We start from the raw sequence: 12,390 nt of genomic DNA on the forward strand, positions 1-12,390 counted from the left end.
GTATCTCATTCTCCTTTCCTTAGAATTATTTGATAGAGTTATAGATTATCCGACTCACATGACAACTTCTATAAAAACTTAAGAGCCTTCCCTGAAACGTAAGAAGCTTAAGAAGCGTTCCGAGGTACCAGAGTACGGGGTGTAACATCCTTCCCCTCTTTAGAACATTAGTCCTTGAATGTGAACCAAAACCTTCCTCCGGATCTTATACCGACTATATGGAGAGTTCCCCTATCCCATTGCCATAACATATACTTTCATCGAGCAGTCAATATCAGAGTTCCAAAGGTTAGGATTATTTATAGACGTAGGGAATAGGTAAGGATACTAGTATTTCATTTCCTCTTTTTCTTCCCAGGGGGTCACCCATCCTAGTACTACTCTTGCCCACGCACGCTTAACTTTGGAGTTCTGATAGGATCCGGTGCGTTAGTACTGGTATGATCACATCCATCTCTTATGGGATCTCGTTTGAAGTTTAAGCATTCCCATTTACATATGATAGAGTCAGTTGATTTTCTCTTACGCTTGTACTACTCTTGTCCACTTCCCCCCTTTCAGGGTGTACCCATGTCATCCTCTGTTTATTTTTAACTATTTACATGTAATTGATTCTATTCCAACATATTTAACATGTTGCACCATGTCTACACCTTCTAATAGATCATCCATACTTTAGGTTGCCCCCAGAAGAAACCCTAGTACAACCATGGGGTGCTTAGTATTCTCAATAGATAGTACATAATTTAGTCCAAGTACTGGTACTCTATTTATACAACTTAATGTACGAATTTAGTCGAAGCCATATTTCATTCATCAAAGTTCTTAACTGTTACACCCCGTACTTTGGTACCTTGGAATGCTTCTTAAGCTTCTTATGTTTCTGGAAAGGCTCTTAAGTTTCTTAGAAGTCGTCATGTGAGTCTAATAATATATAACTCTATCAACTAATCGTAAGGAAAGGAAAAGGAGATACTCCATAATAAGAGAAGGTTGGAAATAGGATTATAAGAATCTGGAAGAAGTTGGAGGTCAAGTAGTGAGACGTAGAACTCGACTTACCTATGTAAACTACTAACTTAGAAGTCCTACACACTTAAGCTACTAGAGTACACGTCGAGCTTAAGTAGCAAGGAGTGCATAGGCTCCTGAATTAAGACGAGATTACGAGCTCACGAGCTCACGAAAGAGAAATAAGGAAATGATACACCTACTCGAAGCAAGTAGGCGATGCACCTACTTAGACAAGCAGGTGATGCACCTACTTAGGGTCAAGTAGGTGATGCAGAAGCTTAGGGTGGACCCTACTACCATATCGCAGAATGTTATTCGCCACACGGGTTGAGGTGGCACCCTAGGAGGTTGCCACGTGTCACCCTAAGAGGCTGCCATGTGTCACCCTAGGAGGCTGCCATGTGTTACCCTAGGGGGAATGCCACATGGAACCTTCTAAAAGGGTGTTTATATATGTGTTAAGTCAGTCTTAGTCACATTTCTCATGCAAATCTTCAGCCAAAAAAAAGGAAAAAAAACTTGAAGAACAAATGGAACAAGGCAGCCACGGTTTTGAAAGAGTAAAGGTGAGTTCCTCGATTTTTCCTCTATGAATTAATTACCTACGGTGTTCCTCAAGCAAGTGGAGATGTATATATGTATATTATGATACCTACGGAACCATATCTTCAGCTTTACACTTGGAAACTTGGAAGAAAGTAAGAAAGAAGAAAAGAAAAACGTTGGAGGGCAGGAAGAGGAGCTACGGGTTTGGGGCTGCCAAGGTAAGCCCTCCATTTTTGATTTGGAAATTAAATATTTAAGGTATCCTACGATTAAATAATGATGTTTTACCGTATTAAAAAATTATCTTTGCGGCAACGAGGAGGTTTTTGTTCTTGTTAAGAAACCCGTTTTTGAATAGGACTGCTATTAGTAATACAAGTATAACTCCTTGTGTAGAGCTTCGTTTCGACTAATTCAAGATGTTTTGGAAAACTATTTCATAGGTATATAAATTTAATTTATCCTCAAAAATCCAGTTTTGCTTTTCTCTGCTCGAAAAAGGGTGATGAAGTATGGGGGAGGTGCTGCCCAGATTTTGTTTTGGAAATCCTACACTGACTACTGTAGGTATTTTGGGCATATCATTTTGTACAAAATTCCTGTAGGGGTGATTCAAAATTTTATGCGACCTTAATACACATTTATATAACTTTTCTTGAGGCCACCAATCCTGTTTCCCTCAATTACCCCTTCAAAACTAAACGACAATACAAGACAGTAGGCTGTCTAGAATTCATATTTTGATATTTTTGGCGAGTTTGACGAGTTTAACTAAGGTAAGGTCTTCCCTTCCAATTTTAAGTTTATGGTGTTGTTATAGGGTGTATTAAACACCTTGTATACTACAGGAAGTGTAAAAATGTCATAGAAATGTTCAACGTTTGAAGTAAGCTAAATTTGAGTCGCTATAGTTAAATTATAGACGAAGTAAGGTGTTATGCTTGTGGTGTGCTGCTACAGGTTATGGTGGTGTGTTTCAGCCTAAAATTATTCTAAAATAGGTGTGGGGGTTTCCGATTGCAGTCACACGACTCCTCGTTTCATATAATTAAAGGTTTTGCAAAATAAAGACTATAAACCCTATTTTTGTATCCTAATTTTCAGCAAGTTGTTTGGAGATGATGTTATGTAATGTTGCCATGTTTTAGTTATATATGAGCTTCAGGTTGTTGTTGTTGGTTGGCTGTATTGATTAGGGATCTAATTGGAAATTCGGATAGGGCATGTTATAGGGGAGGTGCTGCCCGATTTTTGTTAACTCTTTAACTAGTCAAGAAACTAGTCGAGAAAGCGAGCAAAGGGTTGAGTTGCATGAATACTTATGTGTAGCCTAAATTGCTGGAGAGACAAGGGTTGTTAATACTTGTATTGTTTTTATGTTACTTTGGTTTAAAGGACGGCGAGATGAATGGGATAAGAAGTAACCCGTAACAGGTATGTAAAGCTAACGTTTCCTTCTTTTGGCATGTTTTGGCATACGTATGTAAGGCTTATACTTTCTTTTAGCATGTCTTTTTCATAAGTATGTAAATCTTATTCCTTCTCTTAGCATGATTTGACATAAGTATATAAAGCTAATCTCTCTTTTTGGCATGGTTTTTAAGAAACAAGTATATGACTTCCATATGATTCCAAAGAAGTTTCTATTCTAAAATCCACTAGGATGGCCAATTTCTCGACCTCCCAAAAGATATTTTGTTATGCCTTGATACATATATATGGTTTCTAGTAATTCTATTTTGATATAGTCCATAGTGACTTTCATAAGGTACTTGATATGACTCTTGTCTTGATTTTAATTGAAAGCTCATTTTGATTATTCCGTCGAGTCTCAAATATGATGTAAATTGCATATAGTTTCTCACTACTCCATTCGTGGATGCCTCAATGCTTCATTCACCGAGACTGGGCTAGGTTTTGTTATCATACGTACTTCTCTGCATTATTCGCCGTGCCTCGATGTAAGTGGGTAGGTACGACTTGTACATGGGTTTGATTTGTGGAATTATGATGTGCCATATACACCTATGATTTAATATGATCGAATATGACTATCTGATATAATATGATTTGTTATGGAGATATTCCCTACTCTGGAATTATGATGTGCTGTGGCGCCAGTGAAGCGACGGTGACCACGTTTTGTATTTGTTCACTGAGTCCTATAATTGAGCTGGATATGGCATATGTTTCTCTACATACATTATCCGTGGTTATGAAAAGCATTTTGATATTCTGGATATTTAGCTCACTTTTGCTCCTTCTGTTCTGATAATGGTTTAACTTATTACAGTACGTGCTTTATATACTCAATACATATATCGTACTGACCCCCCTTTCTTCGGAGGGGGGGGGGCTCTATTTAATGCCTATAGGTACAAATGTTCATATTGGGGATCCGCCAGCTTAGGGTTTCTACTCAGAGATGTTAGGAGCACTCCACCGTTCCGGAGACTAACGTTTGATACTAGTCACATAATATGTATATATTTATATATTTAGGGGTACAGCGGGGGCCCTGTCCCGCCATATGTTGCAGTTACAATTCTTAGAGGTCTGTAGACATATGGATATAGGTTGGTTATGAGTTTGTTTCGTCTATGCCTATACGGCATATTGTAAATGTTTTTATGTTATGGTAGCCTCGTCGGCTTGCGTGCCCTTCCATGATATGATACGAATGAAAGAGGCTACATATACATGTAAAAAAGTTTTAAACTATGGAGGTTTTCGTTGTCTATAGTATCACATCATATATGGTTCAACTTAAGTGTAGCTGATAGATACGCATAAGGGGGTCCAGGTCAGACCCCAATCGCGGCCCACGGGGTTATGTCGTGACAGAAGTGGTATTAAACTAGTTCGTCCTTGGAGTGTCTACAGACCGTGTCTAGTAGAGTCTTGTTTACTTGTGTGTTGTGCACCACATCTATAAACAGGAGGCTACATGACATTTAGGATGTTACCTTTCTTTTATATCTAAGATCGTGCGATAGAGCCTAGTCATAGAGAATGAAATTCCTCATAATAACCTATGGTTTCAGCATAAGGACAACAACGATAGAAGAAGGTGACTGATGATATTAGAAGTTACAAAGCACGCGAGTAAGCAAAGACATGAAAGACATATGTCTGGTAAGGTGTTGAAATACGATTGACATATAAGGTTGAAAACAGAAAGGAAAGGTAAATAGAAAAGTGCAACATGTGTAGTTCGAGTGGACATAAGAGGTAAGTCCATTTCTATACTATTGATATTGGGCGCCCTGTGTGGCTGCGATATGAGATAGTATGACTATATATATGTGTTCCCTATGAGGTACTGTTGGCATTTTCTGCATGTAGGTGTTGAGATAGTAAGAAATAAAGAGGAAACTCTGCCCAAAATTTCCTAGAAATAAGAAAAGAATGAGATACAGGGCTGTAGTATGTCTTGAAAGGTTGTGCCCACAACAATGATGAGATTTGATTAAACTACAAGTATGGATGACCTTGAGAAATAAGTTAATTGCTAAATTGATGGCAATAGAAACTAGGAGGTCAATACTGGTATGGTAAAACAAAGTTGGAAAGGACTTATAATCCAAAAAAGATGATTTAAAGAAGACTAATAGATCTGGATAGGACGATATATTAAGGCATCGCCTGAAATGATACATAGGGAAAAACTATGACGAGGCATAGTTGAAAGAAGTAACTGTAGGATTAAGACAAGAGTACAAGGAAAACAAGAATTGTGATGGAAGTGAAGTGTTAATAAGATAGCTTGTGAGATATTAAGGATAAGACTAACTAAGAAGGGTAAGTAACCCATAGTAAGGATCGTGAAGAAGGTCAAGCAGTGTTATACTATGGGACTGAATGCGAACAGGATGCCATGTGAATATAATGAAGGTCATTATGAGAATAAGTAAGGAATAATAAGGAAGTTTTAACAGAGGCACCCAAGATAGACCTGAGTAACTGAATACGAGGATGGAGCAAAAGGAGAATGTATAGTCATAGATTTAAAAGGGTAGTACAATAACATGGTGTAAAGGTAAACCTACTATTAAGGCAAGCTCGATATGTTGTTGAGAAAGTGAGCATTGGGTGCACGAAAAATGTGAAAGCTCATGAAGCATAAAGACGTATTATGGATACGTGACTCGAGTACCAACGATTAGATTGGATTAGCACCTCACGATTATGTTAAGATGTCGGATATGGGCAACTAAAGGTATGAGTGGTCTAAAGGAAGGCATATATAGGGTGAGGTATACCAAAGGTATTGGAAAAGAATCTTATGCATTTGAAAATTAGAAATAAGGGCATAAGGTAGAACACAAACAGACAATGACATGGATACACCCTAAAAGGGAGAAGTGGACAAGAGAAGTACAAGCGTAAGAGAAAATCACCTGACGCTATCATATGTAAATGGGAACGCTTAAACTTCAGATGAGATCCCATTAGGGATGGATGTGATCATACCAGTACTAATGCATCGGATCCCATCAGAACTCTAAAGTTAATCATGTTTGGGAGAGAGTAGTACAATGATGGGTGATCGCCTAGGAAATAAAAGAGGAAATGAAACATAACTACTTGTACCTATTCCCTACGTCTACAAGTAACCATAACCTTTGGAACTATAATATTGATTTCTTGATGAAAGTATATGTTATGGAAATGGAATAGAGGAATTCTCCATATAGTCGGTATAAGATCCAGAGGAAGGTTTTGGTTCACATTCGAGGACAAATGTTCTAAAGGGGGAAGGCTGTTACACCCCGTACTTTGGTACCTTGGAATGCTTCTTAAGCTTCTTATGTTTCTGGGAAGGCTCTCACGTTTCTTAGAAGTCGTCATGTGATTCGGATAATCTATAAAGCTATCAACTAATCCTAAGGAAAGGAGAAGGAGATACTCCATAATAAGAGAAGGTTGGAAATAGGATTATAAGAATCTGGAAGAAGTTGGAGGTCAAGTAGTGAGCCGTAGAACTCGACTTACCTATGTAAACTACTAACTTAGAAGTCCTACACACTTAAGCTACTAGAGTACACGTCGAGCTTAAGTAGCAAGGAGTGCATAGGCTCCTGAATTAAGACGAGATTACGAGCTCACGAGATCACGATAGAGAAATAAGGAAATGATGCACCTACTCGAAGCAAGTAGGTGATGCACCTACTTAGACAAGCAGGTGATGCACCTACTTAGGGTCAAGTAGGTGACGAAGCATCTTAGGGTGGACCCTACTGCCACATGGCAGCATGTGATTGGCCACACGGGTTGAGGTGGCACCCTAGGAGGTTGCCACGTGTCACTCTAGGAGGCTGCCATGTGTCACCCTAGGGGGCTTCCACATGGAAACTTCTAAAGAGGTGTGTATATATGTGTTAAGTGACTCTTAGTCACATTTCTCATCCAAATCTTCAACCAAAAGAAAGGAAAAAAAAACGTGAAGAACAAAAGAAACAAGGCAGCCACGGTTTTGAAGGAGTAAAGGTGAGTTCCTCTATTTTTCCTCCATGAATTATTTATCTACGGTGTTCCTCAAGCTCGTGGAGTTGTATATATGTATATTAAGATACCTACAGAACCATATCTTCAGCTTTACACTTGGAAACTTGGAAGAAAGTAAGAAAGAAGAAGAGAAAAATGTTGGAGGGCAGGAAGAGGAGCTACGGGTTTGGGGCTGCCAAGGTAAGCCCTTTATTTTTGATTTAGAAATTAATTATTTAAGGTAGCCTACAATTTAATAACGGTGTTTGACCATATAAAAAAATTATCTTGGGGCAACGAGGAGGTTTTTGTTCTTGTTAAGAAACCCGTTTTTGAATAGGACTGATGTTAGTAATACAAGTATAACTCCTTGTGTAGAGTTTCATTTCGAGTAATTCAAGATGTTTTGGAAATATATTTCATAGTTATATAAATTTAATTTATCCTCAAAAATCCAGTTTTTCTTTTCTCTGCTCGAAAAAGGGTGATGAAGTATGGGGGAGGTGCTGCCCAGATTTTATTTTGGAAATCATACACGGACTACTGCTGGTATTTTGGGCATATCCTTTTGTACAAAATTGCTGTAGGGGTGATTCTAAATTTTATGCAACCTTAAGAAACATGTCTCTAACTTTCCTTGAGGCCACCAATCCCTTTTCCCTCAATTACCCCTTCGAAACCAAGAGACAATACAAGACAGTAGGCTGTCCAGAATTCACATTTTGATAGTTTTGGCGAGTTTGACGAGTTTAACGTAAGGTAAGGTATTACCATCCAATTTTTAGTTTATGGTGTTGTTATAGGGCGTATTAAACACCTTGTATGCTGCTGGAAGTGTAAAAATGTCGTAGAAATGTTCAACATTCAAAGCAAGCTAAATTGGAGTCGCTATAGTTAAATTGTAGTCGAAGTAAGGTGTTGTGCTTGTGGTGTGCTCCTTCAGGTTTGTGGTGGTGTGTTTTAGGGCCTAAAAGTATTCTAAAAGAGGTTTTGGGGTTTCTGGTTCAGCCACACGAGCCCTCGTTTCGTATAATTAAAGGTTTTGCGAAATAAAGACTAAAAACTCTATTTTCGTATCATAATTTTTAGCAAGTTGTTTGGAGCTGATGTTGTGTAATGTTGACATGTTTTTTTTGTATATGAGCTACAGGTTGTTGTTTTTGGTTGGCTGTAGTGATTAGGTATCTAATTGGAAATTCGTATAGGGCATGTTATAGGGGAGGTGTTGCCCAATTTTCGTTAACTCTTTAACTAGTCAAGGTACTAGTCGAAAAAGCGAGCGAAGGGTTGAGTTCCATGAATAATTATGTGTAGCCTAAGGTGATGGAAAGCCAAGGGTTGTTAATACTCATATTTATTTTATGTTACTTAGGTTTAAAGAATGACGAGATGAACGGGATAAGAAGTAACCCATAATAGGTATGTAAAGCTAACGTCTCCTTCTTTTGGCATGTGTTGGTATACGTATGTAAGGATTATACTTTCTTTTAGCATGTCTTTGGCATAAGTATGTAAATCTTATTCCTTCTCTTAGCATGATTTGACGTAAGTATATAAAGCTAATCTCCTTTTTGGCCTGGTTTTTATGAAACAAGTATATGACTTTCATATGATTCCAAAGAAGTTCCTATTCTTAAAGCCATTAGGATGGCCTATTTCTCGACTTCCCAAAAGATATTTTTTATGCCTTGATATGTGTATATGGTTCCCAGTAATTCTATTTTGATATAGTCCATAGTGACTTTCAAAAGATACTTGATATGACTCTTGTCTCGATTTTGAACGAAAGCTCATTGTGATTATTCTATCGAGTCTCAAATATGATTTTAAATTGCATATAGTTTCTCACTACTCCATTCGTGGATGTCTCAATTCTTCCTTCACTGAGCCTAGGCGAGGTTTTGTTATAATGCGTACTTCTCTACATTGTTTGTCGTGCCTCAATGTGAGGGGCCAGGTATGACCTGTACATGGGTTTGATTTATGGAGTTATGATGTGCCATGTACACCTATGATATGATCCAATATGACCATCTGATATGATATGATTTTATGGAGATATTCCATACTCTGGAGTTATGATGTGCTGTGGCGCCAGTAAAGGGGCGGCGACCACATTTTCTATCTGTTCACCGAGTCCCATAATGGAGACGGATATGGCATAAGTTTCTCTGCATACATTATATGTGATTATGAAAAGCATTTTGATATTCTGGATATTTAGCTCACCTTTACACCTTCTGTTTTGGTAATTGCTTTACTTGTTACACTACGTGCTTTATATACTAATTACATATATCGTACTGACCCCGATTTCTTTGGGGGGGAGGGGGGCTACATTTTATGCCCGAATGTACAGATATTCATATTAGGGATCCACCAGCTTAGGGTTTCTACTCAGCGATGTTGGGAGTGCTCCACCATTTCAGAGCTTAAATTTTGATACTGCTCAAGTAATATGTATATATTTGTATATTTAGGGGTACGGCGGGGGCCCTGTCTTGCCATATGTTGCTGTTACTATTCTTAGAGGTCTGTAGACATATGTATGTGGGTTGGTTATGAGTTTGTTTCTACTGTGTCTATATGACATGTTGTAAATGTTTTTATGTTATGGTAGCCTCATCTACTCGCAGGCCCTTTCATTATATGATATGAACGAAAGAGGCTACATGTACATAAAAAAAAGTTTTAAACTATTGAGGTTTTTGTTGTGTATACTACCACATCACACATGGTTCAACTTAAGTGTAACTGATCGATATGCATAAGAAAGTCCAGGCCGGACTCCAGTCGTGGCCCACGGGGTTGGGTCATGACATTAACATACCAGTTATCTATGGCATTCATCCTGCCCTGTTGCTCGCCTTTACTTTCGTGACCACTTGACCTTTTATTCTAAACCTCCCTATAAATCTGTGTAAGCCTTCTTATTCATTCTCTCTTTGCTTTTCTGTTTTTTTCACAAACCATGTGATATCCTTTAGTTATTTCCTTACTAGGATTTACTTATTCTCATAATGATCTTTGTTACATTCACCTGATACCCTGTTCACATTCAATCTCATAGTATGACACTTCTTAACCTCGTTCACGATTCTTACTATGGGTTACTTACCCTTCTTAGTTAATCTCATCCTTAATATCTCACCAGTTGTCTTATTAATACTTCATATCCATCACAATTCTTTTTCCCTCGTACTCTTGTCTTAATCATACTGTTACTTCATTTAACTACAACTCATCATAGTTTACCCCTCTGTATAAATTCGGTCGGCGCCTTAGTATATCATTCTATCCAGATCTATTAGTCTTCTCTAAATCATCTTCTTTGGATCATAAGTCTTTTCCAACTTTGCTTTACCATACCAATATCGACCTCCTAGTTTCTATTCCCATAGATTCAAGAATTAACTCATTTCTCGAGGTCCGCCATACTCGTAGTTTAGTCACATCTCATTCTTATTATGGACAAGGCATACTACAATCCTATATCTCATTTTTCTTTTATTTCTAGGAAAATTTGGACAAAGTTTCCTCTGTACTTCTTACTATCTCAACACCTGCACACAGAAAATACCAACAATGCCTCACAGGTCCAACATATATATTCATATCGTATCATAACGAAACCATACATGGCACTCAATATAAACAGTATGAAAATGGACTTACCTCATATGTCCACTCGAACTACACCTATTACACTGCCCTGTCTATGCTTCCTTTCAATTTTCAACTTTACACATCTATCGTATCTTAATACCTTACCTGCGTGGTTTATAACTTCTAATATCGTCGGTCACTTTCTTCAATCTATGTTGTCCTTCTGTAGAAGTCAAAGGTTAATATAAGGAATTTCATTCCCTATAACTCGGCTGTATCGCACAATCTTAGATTTAAAAGAAAGGTAACATCTAAATGTCCTGTAGCCTCCTGTTTATAGATGTGGTACACAACACACCTATAAACAAAACTCTACTAGACACAATCTGTAGACACTCCAAGGACAAACTGCTCTGATACCACTTCTGTCACGATCCAACCCCGTAGGCCGCAACTGGGGTCCGACCTGGACCCCCGTATACTTAATTATCAGATGTAATAATCAATATATGAACTATACATAAGTACCCCAGTGGGTCATAGCATTTTCATATACCTGTAGCCTCTTTCATTTGTATCTTGTCATGAAAAGGCATGCAAGCCAACAAGGCTGCCATAGTATCTTGATATTTATAATACATCACGTAGATATAACTGAATAGAACTTACACATATAACCCATACACATGCCTACAGACCTCTAAGAATATTAACAGTAACATATGGCGGGACAAGGCCCCCGCCGTACCCTTGAATAAACAAATATATATATTAGAAGGTCAACACCAAAAGTTAGGCTCCAAAATAATGGAGTACTTCCGATATAGCTGAGTGGAAATCCTAAGCTGGCAGATCCCTGAAATGAACATTTGTACCTGTGGGCATGAAATGCAGCCCCTCGACGAAAAGGGGGTTAGTACGATATATGTACTGAATATATAAAGCATATAACATCATAACTGAGACAACAACTGAAATAGGGATGCAGGGGGCAAGTATAACATTTATCCATCTACCATACCTGCATCTTATAAAATAAAGGCATACATGCTATCATCGCATATTGTATCCGGCCCGTTCAGGGACTTGCGTAATAACTACATCATTTTTTCATCATAATAATATTTATACCATTAGCATTGTGGAACGTACAACCCGATCCATATATATACAAAGTATATGCCGAGGAACAACGACCCAATCTACATATCTTATAATAATGCCGAGGAATGATGGCCTAATCTGTATATCATATAACAATGCCAAGGTACGATGGCCCGATCCATAAACAGCATAGCATGCCATGGAATATACAACCCGATCCTTATATAGCAAAATATGTTGAGGTACGTTCGGCCTGATCCATATATATCATAATATATATACGTACACGTAAAACACTGTAACATATCAAACATCCCTAAGATATCACCATAAAGCATGTTCAAGAGCCCCTAGGTATAGGAGCTTACACATTCCAACACTATTTAACCTATAGGAGGCTCAAGGGTTGTAGTTCAACTACTTCAAGGACTTTATCATTCAAAAGTGGGTACAAGTCATGAGTTACATCCTGAATCTATAAATGGGGCTATATCAAAATCCATGTTCTATAGTACCTATAGTCTAGTATTTCTAGAAGTAGGAAAAGACAAGATTTACATGTACCACTTCCTATCACATGGAAGATTTGAAAAGTAATGACTCAACTTGTTATAGGAGTTCTTATCAGTAGGA

General features: G+C 38.0%; 1 pseudogene; it reads right to left on the reverse strand.

The window, feature by feature from the left end:
* Positions 1-329: 329 nt before the first annotated feature.
* Positions 330-452, reverse strand: LOC129875319 (5S ribosomal RNA; annotated as a pseudogene).
* Between the last annotated feature and the right edge of the window lie 11,938 nt (positions 453-12,390).

Source organism: Solanum dulcamara, chromosome 11, assembly GCF_947179165.1.
Source record: "Solanum dulcamara chromosome 11, daSolDulc1.2, whole genome shotgun sequence".
NCBI classification, from domain to species: Eukaryota; Viridiplantae; Streptophyta; class Magnoliopsida; order Solanales; family Solanaceae; genus Solanum; species Solanum dulcamara.